The following is a 25,595-nucleotide window of genomic DNA, read 5'->3' as shown; positions in this document are numbered from 1 at the left end:
AATTGTTTGCATGACTCACAAAGGCCTACACTTCAACACACCGAAGTACTTTGCTGACAAACTGGAACTGTCTGGCAGTGGCAGATCATCTATAAGCATCAGTACCTTACTGTTAACCTTAAATGTTCAGAAAAAGAAAACCTACAATCGAGCCTTCTCCGGATTCGGCCCTAGAATCTGGAACTCCCTTCCCCCTGAAATTCGAGTTATCCCTTCAATCATCTCATCTAAAAAATAAGTCAAACTGCTTTTAATGAACAAATCTCTACCCTGAACTCACTGACTAATTCTCTGAATACTGATATGATTCAGTTCTCCAACCAGGGCTTGCACTCGCCGTCTGAGTCCTGGTTGCTAACTCATTGTGCAACTCCTGATTTGCAAAGAAAAGTGTCAGTGTTTATGTTTCTTGGTTATCTATTTTTTACTTATTGAACTATTTGTAAAGTGCTCTTATACCCGTCTAGGGTCGGAATTGTGCTATTCAAAACTTTAGAAATAAAACATTTTTTAATTAAAAATTGATGTATTTGGGTATGTACCCCTCCAATTGGAGTTGTCTTCCGTATAAACGATGTGAGGCGCTTACCCTGGTATCGGGTGTTTCCACCATGATATACTCACACAGCTCTACTCCCACCAGACAATCCATTAGGTTTTGGTGAACTATCATGACCTCTGCCTCGCTGTCCAGCATGGACACTGCCCATTCCCCGCTCAGAAGTTGAGTCCTCAGTATCGGGGACATGCCAGACCTTATGCATGGCTACCTTTTTCTTTTTTTAATGGAGGCTTGGAACCTTTGTTTTTTTTTTCTTCCTATTTAATTACGTAATAAGACAAGTGTTGTGAGTCCCTCTTGGTTTCACGTGCTCTTCCGATCTGAACTCTGACCGTCCACTTCTCTCTGAACATTTATTAGATTAATCTTAAAAGGAACAAGATGATATCTGATACCTGTCAGGCAGTCTAATATTATCACCATTACGGAGCTTATGTAATAGCATTTTTTATTTTTCAGTGGCATCCTATTGAGGAGACCCACCCCATACCTTAAACATGTGTTTTTTCTTATTCTCCCACTACTTCGTAGAAAACTCGGGTGCTTATTTAGAGTTAACCTTTTCAGAATTACACTTTAATTGTGGTTTTTTACCAGGTCTGGCTCCCAAAATATCTCTACCAGTGTAGCATATTTTTTTGTTGATGATTTTAGGAAATTCATGATCCTGCTTTGCAGATCCAAATCCTGTATACGCTAGCATATAGCCAATGCTGCTGTCTCCCCTTTAATGTTACTTAACATTGTGACTGAAACTGCAGCAAAATTGCCTATCAATTTTATCCCCAAGTCCAGGGCAGGTTCTGCCTCGTACTCATTCTGGATTTGTTTTACCGCTTCTGCTAAAACAATGAGTGAAGGGGTACTGTGTATTCTGGTAGATACTGCAACCAAGACTGCACCCGAAGTTGTGTAGTCTACCACAGGGGAAGCCATCCTCACCAGCAAGCAAATGGTTAATATTCTGAGCTGGCCAGTTTGGGGGAAACACTGCCTCATGCGGACTTCTTTTTTGTGCAATGCAGAAAGGAATCTCTTCCCTTCTAACAGGAACTTTGCCCATAACTTTATTTAGCATTTGTGGACCAGCTAGCCCACAGTGCCACCAGATGCACCTCTAAAAGTTAGACAGGTAGCAAATGGTTTTGGGAACCACAGAACATGACACCCCTGAACCCCTGTCATGGCTCATGGTAACAGATCTAGAACCTTTTCACTCACCTTTGTGATTCTTGTATGAAAAATATGTGCTGCTGTGATCAATAAACAGAAGCAGTTAAACGTGATTAGCAAAATAAGGACAGTGAACAGAATGAAAAGCTCCACCATATTGCTAGGACAATGTATATATGCAGGCCTATAAAAGCAATATTTATATATAAAATGCCGCCTGACGATTACAGGCATCTGAGGAAGGCCAACAAGAGGCCGAAATGCATTATGCCGCTCGATCTTGAAATAAAGCGTTTCCCAAGCTGTCCCCCGTGTGGCCTCCACTCTTTGTTCAGTTGAGAGGAGGTGTTTGGATATAATTCATGCTGTGCCAGTTGCGTGATACGGAGGCCTCCGCATCAATTGTGGGCCACGGACTTAACTGGCTGCTGCTTCGGCGGGTTGCTTTTGTTCCGAGGGATTGGATTACCCGTGGCCCGCCTCAGGAATCCAGGGCATTTGCGGGCGGTGACACGTTGGGCAGGCTGTATTTACACCCCTGCCTCTGCCCACTTTGTCATCTGGAGGAAAGGGGATGATGCGGTGATGGGGACTCAGGGAAAACGCCGCAAGAACAATAACAGGAATTCGGCAATTTGGAAGTACCACTGTGAGCCCTGCACTTTGCGAAATCCACTGTGAGAGCAATTCCCCCTGCAACACCTACCTGGAGACACCTGCATCCTGGGACATGTAGTTCTTCAACTGCAGTCTGGTGAGCGAGCACCAAGGTAGGGGGCAGAGCGGATCCCCTCCAATAGGGATGTGGCAGGACTCACATAAATGACCAGTTTCAAAATGCCGCCTGACGATTACAGGCATCTGAGGAAGGCCAACAAGAGGCCGAAATGCATTATGCCGCTCGATCTTGAAATATAGCGTTTCCCAAGCTGTCCCCCGTGTGGCCTCCGCTCTTTGTTCAGTTGAGAGGAGGTGTTTCGATATAATTCACGCTGTGCCAGTTGCGTGATACGGAGGCCTCCGCATCAATTGTGGGCCACGGACATAGCTGGCTGCTGCTTCGTCGGGTTGCTTTTGTTCCGAGGGATCGGATTACCTGTGGCCCGCCTCAGGAATCCAGGACATTTGCGGGCGGTGACACTTTGGGCAGTGTCATGAATCCGTAATCCCAACACATCTCAACACACTATGCTCTAGAAAAGAGCAGTTTATCCCTTCAGAAAACCCACCCCTGTCCCGTGCATCCAGCACGCCATAGTGAAAGGTATGATGGTTTGATGTGACTATAAATATTTTCTGTTTATTTAATTATGCGTATCACCTTAAACTTCACATTCTTACTCTAATTGTTTATTGTTTATTGTATCGAGTTCTGATGTAAGGATTGCCAAGTAAATCATTGTATCGAGTTCTGAAGTAAAGGATTACCAAGTAGTGACTAAATTTAGTTTTGGGGATTCGCTCTGAGAGGCTTACTGCAAACGAACAGCTTGGGGAAGACCGGCAAGTTAAAGAAATTTCCAGAACGCACACGCACGCAAAGAAACGGTGCGCAGTGCGTCATCATCCCTCGGGTGTGGCTCGACTATAAATAGCCACACCCGACGTTTCTCGGCGCTTTGCCTCCTGCCGCCCTCGAGAGGAACTCACCTCAGAAGAGCCCTGGGACCCGGATCGCCTGGCAACGCCGAGAACATCCGAACTGGAATCCTTTTCTCCTTCGCGCTGCACTGCAAAAGAAAATACAACAATTAAGCTAAGTGAAATCTTTTTTTATTTATCTCACGGCGCCCAATGCAAGCAAGCAGCAATAGTAGTAAAGACTAAAGACTTACCTAAAATCATTTCCGAGGCTTGGAGAAATCCTATAAAAGAGATAATGTGACTTTGAATTTTCTGAAAGAAACAAGAGACTTTGAGATTAATCAAAGAGAAAACTTTGGAAAGTACATTTGATGTTATGTTTATTATTTGCTTTTCTGTTCAGCTTATCTTTTACATAGGTTGTGAAGAATGAGACAGATTTGAGAGGATACTTTGAGTAAGTGTTACAAAGAACTGGTAGAGGTAAATGCGAAGTGGTGTTAAGTAACATAGGAAAGGAAAGTAACTTATTCTCTATGTGCATTATTTAATTTAGGAATACAGAAACTACCCCATTGGGTCTCAAATCTCTCGACAACAACCTACACAGATACCAGACTCTTCACAACGACAACACGGACGCGACGCCTAGCTTCTAAAAGTCGCAGGTAGGCTCTCTTTAGGTATCACAAAAGAGAATATTGTAGAGTAGCCTAAATTGTCTTGTTTATAGAAAAATGGTGGAAAGATTACAGAACTTTTCTTGTTGCCTCGCAGGTCGACAACCAAGGAACAGGTAGCATCCCCGATCCGGCCTACCTCCCTTTTTTCTATTTCATTACCCAGTGTACAACTAAATCACTGGGTGTTGCCTAGAATTCGGGGAAGTTGGTCCATAACGTCTCTGCGAAATCCTTCTACAAGCATCCTACAGGTAAGAGTGCTTGTAAACTTGACAGAAGGCAAAGCCCATGACGATTATTTCACCCAGACGTTATGGATCCTTTCACCTCGATTTCTCTGCAAGATATAGCAGATTTGTTGACTGCTATACAAACCGAAAATGCTGCCCTTCGTAGAAATGTACTGTAATTCAAAACAGTATTCAATCCGGCCCTAGTACTTGGAGTTTTTCCCCAACTCAGAGATCAGTATTAAAACCACCAACTTTTCAACCAGGACTTCAAACCTTGCATTCTAGTTCTCCTTCAGCACCAACTCAGATTCAAGTGGTGACTCCTGTACCAGTTCCCTTAGCACAACCTGAAAGATTTTATGGGGACAGTAACAAGTTCTCAATCTTTTTAAATCAATGTCATCTACATTTTATTGCCAAACCCACAGCTTTTCCAGACGATTCCTCTAAAATAGCCTTCATTTTGTCCTATTTAGGAGGAGACGCAGCCCTGTGGTCAGTACCGATAGTAGAACGTGATGACCCCATTCTTTATGACCTTAGACGTTTTAAAAATACGATGAAGAAATTGTTTGCTAAACATGTTTTTGTTCAATCCGCAGATCATGAACTACTTCATTTAAAACAAGGTTCATCAGACTTACTACATTATATATCTCAGTTTAACAGATTAGTTATAGAAGCTCGCTGGCCCGAAGGTAAGAGAGTTTCGCTCTTTTATAAAGGCTTAAAGGATGAGTTAAAAGATATGATTACACAAATTTTAGATCCACCTGATGATATTGAGGAGTTCATTGATCTAGTAGTTAAACTAAATCATCGTTTGTCTGAACGCAGAGGAGAAAAAGGAAAATCTGAACAAAAGCTATTTTCTTTCAAAGATAGAATTAGTGTAAGGACTGAACCAACACCTAAGTTAGATTTAGGAGAACCTATGCAGATAGGTACCATCAAAGGACCTCTGACTAAAGAAGAAAAAGACAAAAGGAGAAAGTTAAATCAATGTCCCTACTGTGGTAAACCAGGGCATTTCGTTAAAGAATGTCCAGTACGTCCAAATAAACCTAAAGGAGGTAAAAACACTGAGGTAGGTTTAGTTCAACAGTCGGAAAACTAACTGGCTCGACAAATCAAGAGGTCAGTTTGTCGAGTACGTTATCTAGTTTGGCCTCCACAACTCCAGACGTAACTTCTCATCATCTCAGTATAAAAATTTCCTTACAGTCTCTTTCTAAAAAAGATAAAGTTTGGTCTGTTGATGCTTTGATTGACTCAGGGGCAACAGGCAATTTTATTGATACACATTTTTTGCAGGAATTAGACTATAAAACAGAGTCCAAAGAGCACCCAGAGGTAGTTAGAGCAGTTGACGGTAAAGAATTATCGTCTGGATTGATTCAATTTTGCACTGAGACTCTTCTAATGACTTGCTTAAACAGACATAACGAAAACATTACATTTGACATCATTGATGCCCCTCAATTTTGTTTGATTCTAGGAATACCCTGGCTCGTAAAGCATAATCCCAAGATTGACTGGGTGAAGAAAACTGTACTATTTGATTCTGAATTTTTTCAATCTTCTTGTTTTCAACACCAAATTTCAAAATTACTAATACAAGGTAGTAATCTTCCCATGAACTCTAAAAGTGTATTACTGTTGGAAGGAGTCCCAAAAGAATATTATGATCTCCATGATGTATTTGATAAAAAAAGGCCAATACCCTACCACCACATAGGGACTTTGATTGTCGAATAGATTTAGTGCCTGGGGCTACCTTACCATGTAGTCGTATATACGCTCTCACCGAAAAAGAAGACGAACACTTGAGAGAATATTTAGATGAGTATTTGGCCAACGGTTTTATTCAACATTCTAAGTCACCTGTATCCTCTCCTCTCTTTTTTATCCCTAAAAAGGGAGGTGAATTGCATCCTTGTATTGACTATCGAGCTCTAAATAATGTGACCATCAAGAATAGATATCCACTTCCACTAATTCCAACCTTATTAGACCAATTGAAAGATGCTACCATTTATACCAAATTGGACTTGCGGGGAGCTTACCACTTGGTAAGGGTTCAAAGCGGAGACCAATGGAAAACCGCATTCCGTACCAAATTCGGTTTATATGAGTATCAGGTCATGCCATTCGGACTCTGCAACGCTCCAGCAGCCTTCCAATTTTTTATAAATGAAGTTTTAAGGGAATTTTTGGACATTTGTTGCATAGTTTACATAGATGATATTCTCATCTATTCTAAGAACACCACAGAACATGTACAACAAGTAAACTTCTTGACAATTCCTTGTACATAAAACTAGAAAAAAGTACTTTTCATACCACAAGAGTAGAATTTCTTGGGTATGTTTTAAGTCCCAAAGGTATTGAGATGGATCCCAAGAAAATCCAGGCAGTTCTCGATTGGACCAGTCCCTCCACAGTGAAACAAATTCAAAGTTTTTTAGGTTTCGCCAACTTTTACAGACGATTCATTTGTAACTTTTCTCAAATTATAACCCCGATAACTAGGTTACTACGAAAAAATGTAAAATTTGAGTGGAATAATGATGCAGAAAAAGCCTTTCAAGATCTAAAAAGGCAGTTCACTTCAGCACCAGTATTAATGCATCCAGATCCTTCCATTCCCTTTATAGTCGAAGCAGATGCTTCACAATTTTCCATTGGGGGCATTCTATCTCAAAGGCATAAAGAGACCGGTCAGATGCATCCTATAGCATATTACTCAAGAAAACTTACCCCTACAGAACAAAATTATGCTATTGCTGACAAGGAATTGTTAGCCATCAAAGCAGTTTTTGAAGAATGGCGTCATTATTTGTTAGGTGCTAGACATGTAATGTAATGTAATGTAATGTAATTTTATTTTTATAAAGCGCGAACTTACACTCCATGGAGCATCTTGGCGCTGACCACTCGTGTCCAAGAAGTGATAGACCAGTGAGCCGGAGAGGTCTCAGTGGGATAGTGTCTGGTGAATCTGGGGGTGGGGTTTAGACTAGAGCTGAACAGGCTGTGTCTGTAAGTTTAAAAATCCATGTTTTTAGAGCCTTCCGAAAGAGGCTCTCTGATGGAATCTGACGCAGTTGGAGTGGGAGTTTATTCCAGGCTCTGGCACCTAGTACTTCAAGGGATTTTCCTCCTTTCGTAGCTAGTCTGAATTTGGGGGTCACCAGCAGGTTCAGGTTGGAGGATCTGAGTAAGCGGGAGGGCGCATATCTTCCAAACCTTTTTGACAGGTAGGTGGGGCCCAGCTGATGGTATGCCCTGAAGGTGATTACTAGGATTTTAAACAACACCCACTTGTGGATGGGCAGCTAATGCAAGACCTTAAGTGCTGCTGATGCGGATGACTTCCTGGGGCATCTCAGCACGAGGCGGGCGGTGGCGTTCTGGACCATCTGCAGTCTATGCAGTTCAGCTTTACTGGAGCCTGCATATAGGCTGTTGCAGTAGTCCAGACTAGACGAAATTAGAGCCACCGCTACCGTCTTTCTTGCTGTCAGAGGGAGAAGGTCAAAGAACCTTCTAATGCCCTTGATTATACTAAAGCAGGACCCTTCCACAGTGCCTGCTTGTTGTCTGAATGACAAGGCCTCGTCAAACCTAATCCCAAGGTTGCGGGCCATCGTGATGGTGTTTGGGGGGACTTCTGCATCTTGAGGCCACCATGATTTGGGGGAGAAAAGGTTTTGATGTCCAAATGGAAGGATTTCAGTCTTGCCTGAGTTGCATTTGAGGTGGTGTTTTTTCATCCAGTCGAATGTGGAGGTAAGACAATCTCTGAGATTTTCCTCTGCCTTTGTTGTGTTGTTATCCAATACGAGGATGAGCTGAGTAGCATAAGATATAGTGCTGATGTGGAAAGATGTAATGAGTTTGATCAGAGGGGTCATATAAAGATTAAAAAGCAGTGGGCTCAAACTGGAGCCCTGTGGTACCCCTGTTTTCAATGCTTTTTCCTCTGAGCAGTGGTTCCCTAGTATCGTGACTTGCTTCTTGTGGCTGAGAAAGTTTTTCAGCCATTCAAGAGCAACTCCTGCTATTCCTGATTCTGCTAGGCGGCCAATTAATACGGGGTGCAACACCGTATCAAAGCCGCCGATAGATCGAGCAGAACCAGAACTGCTTTTTTACCTTGGTCCATAGCGGTCTTCAGGGTCTCCACCGTGTGTAATAGTGCTGACTCCGTGGAGTGTTTGGCTCTGAAGCCCGCTTGGTTGGGGTGTAGGAAGTCATTTTCCTCCAAGTACCTCGTCAATTGTTTGTTCACTGCTGCTTCCGTAAGTTTGAAAAGAATTGGGAGCAGTGAGATGGGGCGGAGGTTTGAAAGCGTAGTGGGGTCCGCTAGGGGCTTCTTTTGCAGAGGTTTGACGGCGGCTAGTTTCCATTCAGATGGAATGGTACCAGTAGCCAGGGATGAGTTAATGATGGCATTTACACTCGGGTTTACGGTATCCACAAGAGCATGTAGCAGCAGAGGGGGACAGGGGTCAAATGCGGAACCGGATTTGCTGGAAAGGATAGCCTGACGGGTTTCTTCCAGACTAACTGGAGTAAATTCATTTAACTGAGATTAATCAAAGAGAAAACTTTGGAAAGTACATTTGATGTTATGTTTATTATTTGCTTTTCTGTTCAGCTTATCTTTTACATAGGTTGTGAAGAATGAGACAGATTTGAGAGGATACTTTGAGTAAGTGTTACAAAGAACTGGTAGAGGTAAATGCGAAGTGGTGTTAAGTAACATAGGAAAGGAAAGTAACTTATTCTCTATGTGCATTATTTAATTTAGGAATACAGAAACTACCCCATTGGGTCTCAAATCTCTCGACAACAACCTACACAGATACCAGACTCTTCACAACGACAACACGGACGCGACGCCTAGCTTCTAAAAGTCGCAGGTAGGCTCTCTTTAGGTATCACAAAAGAGAATATTGTAGAGTAGCCTAAATTGTCTTGTTTATAGAAAAATGGTGGAAAGATTACAGAACTTTTCTTGTTGCCTCGCAGGTCGACAACCAAGGAACAGGTAGCATCCCCGATCCGGCCTACCTCCCTTTTTTCTATTTCATTACCCAGTGTACAACTAAATCACTGGGTGTTGCCTAGAATTCGGGGAAGTTGGTCCATAACGTCTCTGCGAAATCCTTCTACAAGCATCCTACAGGTAAGAGTGCTTGTAAACTTGACAGAAGGCAAAGCCCATGACGATTATTTCACCCAGACGTTATGGATCCTTTCACCTCGATTTCTCTGCAAGATATAGCAGATTTGTTGACTGCTATACAAACCGAAAATGCTGCCCTTCGTAGAAATGTACTGTAATTCAAAACAGTATTCAATCCGGCCCTAGTACTTGGAGTTTTTCCCCAACTCAGAGATCAGTATTAAAACCACCAACTTTTCAACCAGGACTTCAAACCTTGCATTCTAGTTCTCCTTCAGCACCAACTCAGATTCAAGTGGTGACTCCTGTACCAGTTCCCTTAGCACAACCTGAAAGATTTTATGGGGACAGTAACAAGTTCTCAATCTTTTTAAATCAATGTCATCTACATTTTATTGCCAAACCCACAGCTTTTCCAGACGATTCCTCTAAAATAGCCTTCATTTTGTCCTATTTAGGAGGAGACGCAGCCCTGTGGTCAGTACCGATAGTAGAACGTGATGACCCCATTCTTTATGACCTTAGACGTTTTAAAAATACGATGAAGAAATTGTTTGCTAAACATGTTTTTGTTCAATCCGCAGATCATGAACTACTTCATTTAAAACAAGGTTCATCAGACTTACTACATTATATATCTCAGTTTAACAGATTAGTTATAGAAGCTCGCTGGCCCGAAGGTAAGAGAGTTTCGCTCTTTTATAAAGGCTTAAAGGATGAGTTAAAAGATATGATTACACAAATTTTAGATCCACCTGATGATATTGAGGAGTTCATTGATCTAGTAGTTAAACTAAATCATCGTTTGTCTGAACGCAGAGGAGAAAAAGGAAAATCTGAACAAAAGCTATTTTCTTTCAAAGATAGAATTAGTGTAAGGACTGAACCAACACCTAAGTTAGATTTAGGAGAACCTATGCAGATAGGTACCATCAAAGGACCTCTGACTAAAGAAGAAAAAGACAAAAGGAGAAAGTTAAATCAATGTCCCTACTGTGGTAAACCAGGGCATTTCGTTAAAGAATGTCCAATACGTCCAAATAAACCTAAAGGAGGTAAAAACACTGAGGTAGGTTTAGTTCAACAGTCGGAAAACTAACTGGCTCGACAAATCAAGAGGTCAGTTTGTCGAGTACGTTATCTAGTTTGGCCTCCACAACTCCAGACGTAACTTCTCATCATCTCAGTATAAAAATTTCCTTACAGTCTCTTTCTAAAAAAGATAAAGTTTGGTCTGTTGATGCTTTGATTGACTCAGGGGCAACAGGCAATTTTATTGATACACATTTTTTGCAGGAATTAGACTATAAAACAGAGTCCAAAGAGCACCCAGAGGTAGTTAGAGCAGTTGACGGTAAAGAATTATCGTCTGGATTGATTCAATTTTGCACTGAGACTCTTCTAATGACTTGCTTAAACAGACATAACGAAAACATTACATTTGACATCATTGATGCCCCTCAATTTTGTTTGATTCTAGGAATACCCTGGCTCGTAAAGCATAATCCCAAGATTGACTGGGTGAAGAAAACTGTACTATTTGATTCTGAATTTTTTCAATCTTCTTGTTTTCAACACCAAATTTCAAAATTACTAATACAAGGTAGTAATCTTCCCATGAACTCTAAAAGTGTATTACTGTTGGAAGGAGTCCCAAAAGAATATTATGATCTCCATGATGTATTTGATAAAAAAAGGCCAATACCCTACCACCACATAGGGACTTTGATTGTCGAATAGATTTAGTGCCTGGGGCTACCTTACCATGTAGTCGTATATACGCTCTCACCGAAAAAGAAGACGAACACTTGAGAGAATATTTAGATGAGTATTTGGCCAACGGTTTTATTCAACATTCTAAGTCACCTGTATCCTCTCCTCTCTTTTTTATCCCTAAAAAGGGAGGTGAATTGCATCCTTGTATTGACTATCGAGCTCTAAATAATGTGACCATCAAGAATAGATATCCACTTCCACTAATTCCAACCTTATTAGACCAATTGAAAGATGCTACCATTTATACCAAATTGGACTTGCGGGGAGCTTACCACTTGGTAAGGGTTCAAAGCGGAGACCAATGGAAAACCGCATTCCGTACCAAATTCGGTTTATATGAGTATCAGGTCATGCCATTCGGACTCTGCAACGCTCCAGCAGCCTTCCAATTTTTTATAAATGAAGTTTTAAGGGAATTTTTGGACATTTGTTGCATAGTTTACATAGATGATATTCTCATCTATTCTAAGAACACCACAGAACATGTACAACAAGTAAACTTCTTGACAATTCCTTGTACATAAAACTAGAAAAAAGTACTTTTCATACCACAAGAGTAGAATTTCTTGGGTATGTTTTAAGTCCCAAAGGTATTGAGATGGATCCCAAGAAAATCCAGGCAGTTCTCGATTGGACCAGTCCCTCCACAGTGAAACAAATTCAAAGTTTTTTAGGTTTCGCCAACTTTTACAGACGATTCATTTGTAACTTTTCTCAAATTATAACCCCGATAACTAGGTTACTACGAAAAAATGTAAAATTTGAGTGGAATAATGATGCAGAAAAAGCCTTTCAAGATCTAAAAAGGCAGTTCACTTCAGCACCAGTATTAATGCATCCAGATCCTTCCATTCCCTTTATAGTCGAAGCAGATGCTTCACAATTTTCCATTGGGGGCATTCTATCTCAAAGGCATAAAGAGACCGGTCAGATGCATCCTATAGCATATTACTCAAGAAAACTTACCCCTACAGAACAAAATTATGCTATTGCTGACAAGGAATTGTTAGCCATCAAAGCAGTTTTTGAAGAATGGCGTCATTATTTGTTAGGTGCTAGACATGTAATGTAATGTAATGTAATGTAATTTTATTTTTATAAAGCGCGAACTTACACTCCATGGAGCATCTTGGCGCTGACCACTCGTGTCCAAGAAGTGATAGACCAGTGAGCCGGAGAGGTCTCAGTGGGATAGTGTCTGGTGAATCTGGGGGTGGGGTTTAGACTAGAGCTGAACAGGCTGTGTCTGTAAGTTTAAAAATCCATGTTTTTAGAGCCTTCCGAAAGAGGCTCTCTGATGGAATCTGACGCAGTTGGAGTGGGAGTTTATTCCAGGCTCTGGCACCTAGTACTTCAAGGGATTTTCCTCCTTTCGTAGCTAGTCTGAATTTGGGGGTCACCAGCAGGTTCAGGTTGGAGGATCTGAGTAAGCGGGAGGGCGCATATCTTCCAAACCTTTTTGACAGGTAGGTGGGGCCCAGCTGATGGTATGCCCTGAAGGTGATTACTAGGATTTTAAACAACACCCACTTGTGGATGGGCAGCTAATGCAAGACCTTAAGTGCTGCTGATGCGGATGACTTCCTGGGGCATCTCAGCACGAGGCGGGCGGTGGCGTTCTGGACCATCTGCAGTCTATGCAGTACAGCTTTACTGGAGCCTGCATATAGGCTGTTGCAGTAGTCCAGACTAGACGAAATTAGAGCCACCGCTACCGTCTTTCTTGCTGTCAGAGGGAGAAGGTCAAAGAACCTTCTAATGCCCTTGATTATACTAAAGCAGGACCCTTCCACAGTGCCTGCTTGTTGTCTGAATGACAAGGCCTCGTCAAACCTAATCCCAAGGTTGCGGGCCATCGTGATGGTGTTTGGGGGGACTTCTGCATCTTGAGGCCACCATGATTTGGGGGAGAAAAGGTTTTGATGTCCAAATGGAAGGATTTCAGTCTTGCCTGAGTTGCATTTGAGGTGGTGTTTTTTCATCCAGTCGAATGTGGAGGTAAGACAATCTCTGAGATTTTCCTCTGCCTTTGTTGTGTTGTTATCCAATACGAGGATGAGCTGAGTAGCATAAGATATAGTGCTGATGTGGAAAGATGTAATGAGTTTGATCAGAGGGGTCATATAAAGATTAAAAAGCAGTGGGCTCAAACTGGAGCCCTGTGGTACCCCTGTTTTCAATGCTTTTTCCTCTGAGCAGTGGTTCCCTAGTATCGTGACTTGCTTCTTGTGGCTGAGAAAGTTTTTCAGCCATTCAAGAGCAACTCCTGCTATTCCTGATTCTGCTAGGCGGCCAATTAATACGGGGTGCAACACCGTATCAAAGCCGCCGATAGATCGAGCAGAACCAGAACTGCTTTTTTACCTTGGTCCATAGCGGTCTTCAGGGTCTCCACCGTGTGTAATAGTGCTGACTCCGTGGAGTGTTTGGCTCTGAAGCCCGCTTGGTTGGGGTGTAGGAAGTCATTTTCCTCCAAGTACCTCGTCAATTGTTTGTTCACTGCTGCTTCCGTAAGTTTGAAAAGAATTGGGAGCAGTGAGATGGGGCGGAGGTTTGAAAGCGTAGTGGGGTCCGCTAGGGGCTTCTTTTGCAGAGGTTTGACGGCGGCTAGTTTCCATTCAGATGGAATGGTACCAGTAGCCAGGGATGAGTTAATGATGGCATTTACACTCGGGTTTACGGTATCCACAAGAGCATGTAGCAGCAGAGGGGGACAGGGGTCAAATGCGGAACCGGATTTGCTGGAAAGGATAGCCTGACGGGTTTCTTCCAGACTAACTGGAGTAAATTCATTTAACTGAGTTTTATCATTGTTGGGTCTTATGGTTTCTGCGAGGGGGGACTCTGGTGGGTCAGGAAAATCTTTGGTAAGATCAGGTATTTTCTGTTCGAAGTAGTTCGCAATAGAGTTACATAGTGCGAGCGAAGGAGGGATTTCCTGTCTAAGAAACTTAGGATTCATAAAGTCATCAACTATTTTAAAGATTTCTTTCTGTTTGTTGGTAGAAGAGTTTATGGCTTCCAGAAAGTAATCTTTTTTAGCCGTTTTAATCATTGTATGGTACTGTCTCCTTGATGTTTTATAGTTGTTGAGATCTTCTTTTCCGTAGGTACGACGCCATTTCCTTTCCAAGGTTCTAACCTCTTTTTGTTTTTCCTTTAAGAGGAGGGAGAACCAAGGAGCGGACCTTTTATTCCGTTTTTTGCTCGCTTTGCTTGAGTCCGCTGGCCCACAGAATTCTGTGACCCATTTACAGAAGTTATTGTAGTCTGTTTCCGTGTTTCCAGTCAAAAGGGGTTTAATATCCTCAGCTATAAGATGCAGATTGGGATTGTCCCTGATCTTTTGCCAGTCTTTCTTTGTCTGGGCTTCGATTTTCGTATAGTTCGTTTTGATCCTATTCTTATCTGCTGTCAATTTAAAGGGGACCAGCCAATGGTCAGTCCAGGTCTGAATACGAGGGGATTCAACTGACATGGTTTTGGTATTTGTACAGATACAATCTAGGATATGCCCCACTTTATGTGTGGGTTCTTTAGTCAGTATTGTGAGTCCCAGGACATTAGTTAAGTCTCTTAGCCATATTGCGTGGGGGTCCTCAGCTTTATCTAGGTGGAAATTTAAGTCGCCTAATACCGTGAAATTGGCGAATTTGAGAGTGCGGTTACTAAGTGCTTCCTCAAAGCTTTCCAGAAAACCATTATGTGGTCCTGGTGGGCGATAAATTAAGGCCCCTGCAAAGGTAGTTTCCTCATTTACCTGGATGCAGAAACCCTTTAATGTCCGAAAGTTCGAACATGGTGCATTTAATGGAGTCCCGGTAGATGATGGCTAGACCACCCCCTCTCTGTTCCTGTCTATCGGTCCTCTGAATAAGGTATCCTTGGGGATCTGTTTGGGCTATTACCGGGTTACACCAAGCTTTGAGCCATGTTTCTGTCACAAAGAGCATGTCGAGTTCGGTCTCCGTAATTAGATCGTGAATATGCGCCCCGTTTTTGCACATAGATCTAGCATTGATCAGTCCTCCTTGGAGGTTGATGTCCTGTCCCCTATTGGGTGGCCACTGCTCTGGGGTAAGATGGATTCTATACTTGCAGCAGCAGATTGACCCTAGCCAGTTTTCAACGTCAATCAATTTGTGGCAATCTTTGGACTTGCAATTTAAGGAAACTATCTTTTCCCTGGTAAGAGTGGGTATTTGTGCTGTGTTGGACAAGAGTTGGACAGCATGGCTAGCCCTAGTCCCGTCCGTGGCACGGACGGGCACAGACAGGCTTGCCTTAGGCGCGCCTTAGGCGCGCAAATGGCCCGCCCGCTGCGCGTTCGGGAGAGGCACATCTTTATGGGGATGAGATGACGCCTAGAGAGGGCGTGGCCTCAGCAAAGGGGGCGTGGCCGTGCTTCGCGCTGGTAATGGCGGGGAATGGCTTTGTTTGTTTTGGTTCCCGCTACAGCGTTAAAATCCGCTGTGCGGGTGAGGTGATAGCCTGAATGCAGGTAGGAGAAGTCTTCCCTTTAAAATACACAAAGTTATAGTGACAATCAAATTTTTAAAAGTTGCGCTATACAAACTCCCGGCTTCCGCCTCAGGAGACACGAATTCTTTCAAGTACCGCTTGTAGTCAGCGGCGCTTAAATAGTGGTTGGCAGTGGGCGTGGCCTCAGCAAAGGGGGCGAGGCCGTGCTTCGCGCTGCTAATCCTGTAACAATCTATACGGATCATAGAAATTTACAATTTTTACGCTCTGTTAAAGCTCTCACGGCTAGACAGTTGCGTTGGACACTATTCTTTAATGATTACAACTTTATAATCACTTATCGTCCAGGAAGAGAGAACTTAAAAGCTGATGCTTTGTCACGTATGGGAATCACTGAAGAAAAAGATTGTTCACCTGAGAAAATTCAGCCGGTATTGTCTGATCACTGTTTTAAGATTGGAGTTGTTCAAGTCGATATAGTAGAAGAAATAAAACAAAAGATACAAGAAAAAACTGTGTTAGAATGGCAAAATCAGTATCCTTTATTGCAAATTAGAGATAACTTACTGTATATGAATGAACAAATTATGGTACCCACACAAGAACTTCAAAAAAAGGTGATACACTTACATCATGATACTTTAATGTCTGCACATCCAGGAGTAACAAAAACCAGTCATTTCATTAAAAGAAAATGTTGGTGGACATCTTTGTTTAAAGATGTTCAAACTTATATCGGGACCTGTGTTGTTTGCACCCAGAATAAGACACAACATCAAGCACCTAGTGGTCTTCTACTTCCACTTCCGATACCACCTCAACCTTGGCATACAGTATCCCTTGACTTCATAGTCGAACTCCCTAAAACTAAGAATGGTTTTAACACTATTTTAACCGTGGTAGATCATTTTTCTCGTATAGCTCACTTTATCCCATTAAAGAAAATCCTATCTGCTAAAGAGTTAACACAAATATTCTCAAAAGAAGTAATTCGCTTGCATGGCATCCCCTCAGTAGTAATTTCAGATAGAGACCCTCAATTCATTTCTCACTTCTGGCAAAATTTAGGAAAAACTTTAACATGGATGTCCGTACTTCTTCTGGTTATCATCCTCAGATGGATGGCTTAACCGAAAGAACCAACCAAATCATAGAACAATTTTTGAGATGTGCATTAGCAGAAGAAGAGCAAGAATGGTCAGACATATTATGGATCTTGGAATTTGCTTACAACAACATGGATAATTCCTCCACTACTTTATCACCATTCTTTAGTACCTATGGTTTTCATCCAAAAAATATTCCTGGATCAATACAGTTTCCTTTTATAATCCCATCATTGGAGGAACATATTAAGAAACTAGTTCATATCCAAGATCTGGCTCATTATCATTTAGCTCAAGCAAAAGAAAGACAGAAAAGTGCCTCAGATCTACACAGGAGTCCACAACCCAAATACTCCATTGGAGATAAGGTGTGGCTGTCCACAAAAAATTTAAAGATAAAAACTTATCAGGCCATTTAATATTGAAAAGCTGATAAATCCTGTTAGTGTTAAATTGACGTTACCAACCAAATATCGTTTTCATCCGGTATTCCATGTATCATTGATAAAACCTTGCAATCCTATGACCAGATTTAGGAAACCCCCCGCAGCCATACAAGTAGATGGAGTTCCAGAATTTGAGGTTCAGAACATTATAGATTCAAAAAGAGTCCGTGGAAAACTGTTTTATTCAATACATTGGAAAGGTTATGGCCCAAAAGAACGATCCTGGGAACCTCTTTCTAATCTACAAAATGCTCCTCGATTGGTAAGACGTTTTCATCTTCAGAATCCAGGAAAACCAAAACCAGTTCCTCAGGTTTGGGAGGGCTCTTAAGAGGGGAGTACTGTCATGAATCCGTAATCCCAACACATCTCAACACACTATGCTCTAGAAAAGAGCAGTTTATCCCTTCAGAAAACCCACCCCTGTCCCGTGCATCCAGCACTCCATAGTGAAAGGTATGATGATTTGATGTGACTATAAATATTTTCTGTTTATTTAATTATGCGTATCACCTTAAACTTCACATTCTTACTCTTGGTTGTTTATTGTTTATTGTATCGAGTTCTGATGTAAGGATTGCCAAGTAGATCATTGTATTGAGTTCTGAAGTAAAGGATTGCCAAGTAGTGACTTAATTTGGTTTTGGGGATTCGCTCTGAGAGGCTTACTGCAAACGAACAGCTTGGGGAAGACCGGCAAGTTAAAGAAATTTCCAGAACGCACACGCACGCAAAGAAACGGTGCGCGGTGCGTCATCATCCTCGGGTGTGGCTCGACTATAAATAGCCACACCCAACGTTTCTCGGCGCTTTGCCACCTGCCGCCCTCGAGAGGAACTCACCTCAGAAGAGCCCTGGGACCCGGATCGCCTGGCAACGCCGAGAACATCCGAACTGGAATCCTTTTCTCCTTCGCGCTGCACTGCAAAAGAAAATACAACAATTAAGCTAAGTGAAATCTTTTCTTATTTATCTCACGGCGCCCAACGCAAGCAAGCAGCAATAGTAGAAAAGACTAAAGACTTACCTGAAATCATTTCCGAGGCTTGGAGAAATCCTATAAAAGAGATAATGTGACTTTGAATTTCCTGAAAGAAACAAGAGACTTTGAGATTAATCAAAGAGAAAACTTTGGAAAGTACATTTGATGTTATGTTTGTTATTTGCTTTTCTGTTCAGCTTATCCAGCATGGCATCTAAGCTTAAACGCTCCCAGACTTTACAACAGAAAACAGTTGTGGTAAAAAGTGAACAGAAAGTACGCCTAGTGACTAATTATAATACAGAATCGAATCGACTTTATTCTATTATTAATCGTCACTGGCATCTATTTAGGCTGATAAAGATCTTTCACCACATATTGGAGAGAGACCATCTATAACTTTTGGGAAAGGAAAGACTTTGGCAAATGATTTAAGTCCTAGCTACCCAATGAGAATACAAACGTTCTGGCCTAGGAATACTATGAAAGGGTTCCACAAATGTGGACGGTGTAATTGTTGTAGATGGGCCAAAAAGAAAGTACTGAGTTTCAGTTATAACGATTCAGAACTATACAAGATTGACACTTATATCAACTGTGAGACAACATATGTGATTTATGTAATAGCATGTACATGTGGACAGATTTATGTCGGCAGCACAATTCGAAGACTTAGAGACGGGATGCCGGAACACATTAGGGCATGGAAGAATGGGGACACGAGGTACCCAATTGCTGCACACTGTGTTCAGAATTATGATAACAGAGATGAACATCATTTCAGTTATCATGGAATAGAACATGTAACACCAGATCCTAGGGGTGGTAACAGATTACTGAAACTCAGAAGAAAGGAGGTAATTTGGATTATGAAATTGAGGGCGGTGGAGCGAGGAGTTAATATTGATAATGAATATCAATTCTTTCTGGGTAATGATTGAAACAACCGAATACGCTCTTGAGTAAAATTACTGTTTGGCTGTAGAGGTCTCAACACCTACACAAATATTGTATGGAAACTTGGAATGACGTTACTTAGAAAATAATATTGTAACTGTTCTCTTTAGAATTTATAAGCACTGAACCTGAAATGTGTCTATCATGTCAATACCCTGCAGATTAATATGTTTTGAGTTGATATTGTATTTCAAAAAATATTGCTTCCTAGCAACTGACTCTGGGTTAACTGGCTAACCTTGGCACTCTCTATTCTCCTGCTGTCTATTACGGACCTCACTAAATTAACAACTGAAATTTAGAAAAAACAACCTTTTTCTGCATGCTAAATTTATCTTCTTAATGAACTAAAATGTTGGTAAACATGCCAATCACTCACTGTCAATGATGTCTATATTAAGACTCATAATGATATTAGTTTTTAATCCATATACGTTCGCATTTTGCGATTATAAATATTATTTCAGTTAGGGATATCTCTCAGCATTGTATACTTATTTGGTGATGTATTATATTTATATATAAGGATTTAACTTTACTAAATTTTTTCTGACGCGAGAAACTTGATAGAAGAAATACGAACATGTTACAAGATGGCGCCCGAGGATACACAATATAAATAGACATTAAAAGATGGCGCTGGCGCTAGACGCCAAGGTGATTGAGAAGGAATACCCACCCATACAGAGGTAAAATACATTTTATGCCGTGGAGATACCCTCATTTTTTGTGATCTTTTGTGATTTGGTTTATTAAGACGGTTTTACATATACCGTTTTATTTATTTGGTTTAGGAGGAGGATTACGCATTACGGAGGTTGAGAGCAATCGAGACATAGATATTTGGTGAGCAGTATCGTAATCTAATCGTGTGACTATTGAGACTTTATAAAAAGAGATATTGACCTTTGATACTGTTGTTTTTTACCATAGCATCGTAAATAGATACTTAAAGATGTTTACGACATCCGGTTACCATTGTTATAATTTTGATGAGGGTGAGTGCCTGAAACATCACTATAAATGGAGTGTAGATTTATTAGCCATATCATTTGACTATTTTCTCAATGTATGTTATAGAGAAATAGAAGAGCAACTATCTAAGAACGAAGGAAATCATAAAGGAAAAAAGAGGGATAATCACAGTTTAGGTGAGCCTTTGAAATCTGAGTTAGTATAAAGTCTGATATAATATATATGGGATAGTATTTAACATACACAATTTGGTATATTTTTTTAGATAACCCATTATTTTTTTGGAAAGCCCATGAGAGAATTCTCCTTCATCTAAACATAGTTTAAGAGCAAGGTGAGCTATGAGTCAAGCACTCACGTTACATTGTGTCATAACAGAGAGTTGAACAGTGAGTGAAAAGTATTGCTTATCATTACAGTTGCGATACGAAGAGAATAGGCATTTACAGTGGCAGTATTTGACCCCACCTTCTTTGGTTTGGGTAAGTGTGATGGTATTGAGTAATTTTAATTACTGTCACCAATAATACGGAACTACAGACTGTAGTACAAATCAAATATTAATATTTGCAGACTGCAAAATTTGAATATTGGAAGAATCGGAAGAGGATCATTGTTATTGAATAATAAGAACGAGAGCTAATAGAGGTAATTTCTCTCGTTTCAAAAAGTGAATATAATATAGTGAGGTCATAATGAATAGTGGCTAAGTGGTCTACGTCATTGTTTGGAATCAGCATTGACTGATATTAGGTCTTTCTTCACATAAATACTGTTTTGTTAGATTCAAGAACCGCTTGTGATGTTAAGAGAAATTGGATATTGAGGTGAATACATAATTAGGCTATACCTTTATTAATTCTACAGTCTATTTTTTGGTAATGGGTCTATGACTTTATTCACGAGATACGGGTGTATAGTCTACAGGAGTGGCTTTACTATTTTCACTTCTTACTTTTCCCTTAATACTACACACTCAACGGGTTATTTTACTTTTAAGTAGGTGCTACGTACTTACTTTTCAACATTAGCCAAACGTAGTGCATGTAGTAATTGTAGGTAATGTTTATTTGGTTTCAGCCCTGAAGAAGTCAGTGTGTTATTATGTGCACGACGAAACACATGTTGGCTGTTGTACCATCTCTTGAATACTGAAGCAAGAAAATAAACAACAAGGAACATCAACCCTTTTAGATTCGGACAATTTATTTACGAACATTGAATTTAGAATTGAATGGCTCTTGCCTAGATATTAGTTTCAAGTGACGTCCAGAAATTGAATTGAGTGTGCTCAGGGGTTTTTATAGAATTTGTCGCTTTCATTGAAAGTTGTAGATGTAGGATACGCATCTTACCTCTAGAAGCACCAAACCTATTGAAGCTCTATACAGTAGCGCGGATAGTAATAGGGTTGAGCGCCCATAGTCTATAGGTATCCTTCTTATTAGTAAGATCGACTAACTACATGCCCGACGCCCTGCAGCAGCAAGGGCCGAAGGAAGCCGACCCTCCAGCTGACGCACTGAGAGACGCTGTCTTTTCTCCTGCCGAGAAATCCAGCTCCAGTGTTTCCAGGCTACACTTGCGGGTTGCTGGGAAATCGAGTTCTGAGAGAGGGATACAAGCCCTCCTTCATTCTAAAACCAAGGTACGGAGCTGATTAGACCCTTAGAGAATTCTTGGATAGATCCTTGGCAGAGAAATACTAAACTTAAGCTACTCCTCACCTACTCCTTCCCTTGTACTAGACTTAGGTTAGGTACACCGGGGTAGGCGTATTTTGGAAGCACAAGTTGAGTACTTTTAGTCATTATTTTATTACTGTATGTATTTTATACGTTTTAGGCAGCGTATGGCTTAGAAACCATATCTTGCTTTTACAGTACTACTTTATAATACTTTTCGTATTATATGCCCTGTACTTTATAACCAGTATTACGATTGTAGCAGTATATTTCTTATGCTTGAAAAAGAAGACTGTTCAATAAATTCATTTTATTGAAAACACCCGTCCCTCTATTTTCTCAGCACCTCTGGTGAAACGAATCTTGCACGATTGACTGAGTAAAACAGTTATCTATTGTTTCCGCGAGTCTAGATATTGATTTCTTATTCTTGGGAAACAAAGTTGTCATGTTTATGCGGTTGTCAGAAACTAATCCCTTCTTGTGAATTCAAGAAAGTTTCTAGTGACCTCTGAGCTCGCTGGCACTCACAATTAAGTCAACATAGATGAGGGCAGGAGTACTACTCTCGGTTTAGAGGTGTGCACACTTTTACTTGGACCACGGACGGTCCTTTTCTTCAATTAATCATCACTCCATGAAAAATTCAAAAGAAACTTTTTTCTGAAGTATCTTTCAACGAAATATTTTTTATTTTAATGATCTTTTCTCATTAAAGCTCCTTTTCAAATATTTGCAGATTTCATTATTAAACGCATTTCACATCAACCCAATGCATTTCGGGTACAAATGGACCCTTCGTCGGGGGTCACTATGGAAAGAACAAAAAAACAATTTTGAGCCCAAAGCTATGTTCACAAATGTATAGAAATCAATAACATTGTCCAAATCACTACATGAAATTATTGCAAAAGATTACATACAACAGACGTGATTACCCGTCATTAATTCAAAAAAACCTCGGTTGTCAATATCTACATATTACATATGTTCAATGCATGATGTAACAATGGCACTCCAAAGTTACTATCCCAGCCTGACTCAAAAAATCTTACTAACAAAAAACTTATCAAAAATCTAAAAAACCTAAAAAAACAATCTGTCATACGTTTACAAGTTTATCGAACATTTTTAAGACAGAACAGCACGCGTTCCGTGTCAGTTACTTACGGAAATGCGCACTCGCGTACTGCTTTCTCTTTTCCACCAATGTCTGTCTAGCTACGATAACGTACAACAGTCTAGCTTTTTATTTACGCGCTCATTGGTTGGTTCTGCAGTCCCGTGACTGCCGAAGTTTCAAAACATAAGAAACTATTGCGAGCAGATTATTAACATTATCATCTCATGTAAACAAACAAATATTGATCCAATATTAACGATAGCTTAGTTGTCTTTAAAGAAAACTATAGAAAATCAACATGATAAAACAAGTAACTCAAATCACAGTGATAGTGTGTCAGCCATGTTGGAATGGGAAGTAACCAGGGTACACAGCGCATATTCTTAATGTCTATGACAACGTAATTCGAATGTATCCTCGGGTCAACACTGTTAACCGAGGCTAATACAGCATCAACAAATGACTTTCTGATGGTTTATAAAAAACATGCTAATTCCAGTCTGTCATTGAGCCCATATGGCTGAAGGCTCCCCATCTTTTTTATCCAGAAATATTCTGATCTGAGTCTCATTTTGTGAGTGTCCATATCTGGGCGTGTTTCCACCACTTCTAATATGGTGAAGCGTAGCTGAGAAATATTATGTCCAGTTTCTGCCCAGTGCGCTGCCACTATGGATTTCAATTTTTTTTGCCGAATATTACTCTTGTGTTCTGTTATTCTTACCTTGATCTTTCGTTCTGTTTGCCTAACGTATAATTTGCCACAAGGGCATTTAATACCATAAATCACACCTTTAGTGTCATAAGTGCTCGAATGTTTTAATGAGATTGTTTGCCCAGTTCTAGGATGTGTGAAGGATGGCCCTGTTATTACATTATTGCAATGCGTACAGTTCTCACATTTACGCATTCCTTTGTGAGTTGTCTTGCTTTGATTCTTTCCTTTTTTCTTTAACAATTCTTTTAGATTCTTAGATCTATTGTAGGCAAATGTTATTCGTTCTGCGAACAAAGGTTGAAGATCAGGTTCTTGAGTAATGATAAAGAAAAGGGGGTGGTGATGAACAGAGTGTCTGAATTAAGTAGACCACTCTTACCCAGTCCAAGGATCAGGGCTTGATCCATCACCGTTATTTATCTCACTGCACCATCCCAGTTCAGAACCTGGCTATATGCAAATCAGTCTATCCCTGGCCCAGTGCATCATGGGAACAGGGCAGACTAAACTACCAAGCCAATTCTTCACCAGAAAGGAGACAAGCTACCGGGGACCGGTTTCTGGCATTTCAGCCTTCTTCGGCCCGGCTTGCTTGAATCCTGATGGTGCAGTGAGAAAGGGACTCATGTCTGAGTATACCCTGCCACCCCGGTAGCTTGTTTCCTTCCCAGTATAAGAATTGGCTTGGTAGTTTGGTCTGCCCTGTTCCCATGATGCACTGGGCCAGGGTCGGACTAATTTGCATATAGCCAAGTTCTGAGCTGGGATGGTGCAGTGAGTTAAAAAACGGTGATGGATCAAGCCCTGATCTTTGGACTGGGTAAGAGTGGTCTGCTTAATTCAGACACTCTGTTCATCACCACCCCCTTTTCTGAATCATTTTTGTCCACCATAAGCGTGGAAGGGCATACTCAGATGTGAGTCCCTTGCTCATTGCACCATCAGGATTCAAGCAAGCCGGGCCAAAGACGGCTGAAATGCCAGAAACCTGTCCCCGGTAGCTTGTTTCCTTCCCAGTATAAGAATTGGCTTGGTAGTTTGGTCTGCCCTGTTCCCATGATGCACTGGGCCAGGGTCAGACTAATTTGCATATAGCCAAGTTCTGAGCTGGGATGGTGCAGTGAGCTAAAAAACGGTGATGGATCAAGCCCTGATCTTTGGACTGGGTAAGAGTGGTCTGCTTAATTCAGACACTCTGTTCATCACCACCCCCTTTTCTGAATCATTTTTGTCCACCATAAGCGTGGAAGGGCATACTCAGATGTGAGTCCCTTGCTCATTGCACCATCAGGATTCAAGCAAGCCGGGCCGAAGACGGCTGAAATGCCAGAAACTGGTCCCCGGTAGCTTGTTTCCTTCCCAGTATAAGAATTGGCTTGGTAGTTTGGTCTGCCCTGTTCCCATGATGCACTGGGCCAGGGTCAGACTAATTTGCATATAGCCAAGTTCTGAGCTGGGATGGTGCAGTGAGCTAAAAAACGGTGATGGATCAAGCCCTGATCTTTGGACTGGGTAAGAGTGGTCTGCTTAATTCAGACACTCTGTTCATCACCACCCCCTTTTCTGAATCACTTGAGTAATGATAGGCCAATGTTTTCTCATGATGGTGGTGATTTGAGATGACTGTACTGAATGTTTTAGGACACACACTGTGAGTTTTTGATTTGATTTGTCTTTTTTTGTTAGTAGAGACTCTCTCGTCATTGCCATGACTTTGGTTTTTGACTCTTGTAATAGTTTATTTGGATATCCTCGTTGTTCAAATTTTTTGATCTGTCTGTTGATAATGTCTGAAACATCATTGGAGTCCGATGTGATTCTTTTGTAGCGGATAAATTGGGATATTGGTAGATGTCGCTTCAGAGCATGATGATGAAAGCTCGAATAGTGTAATCCGCTATTGCGGTCCGTTTCTT

This window comes from Lissotriton vulgaris, chromosome 12 (genome assembly GCF_964263255.1).
Source record: "Lissotriton vulgaris chromosome 12, aLisVul1.2, whole genome shotgun sequence".
Classification (NCBI taxonomy): domain Eukaryota; kingdom Metazoa; phylum Chordata; class Amphibia; order Caudata; family Salamandridae; genus Lissotriton; species Lissotriton vulgaris.
This window is presented reverse-complemented; position numbering follows the sequence as displayed.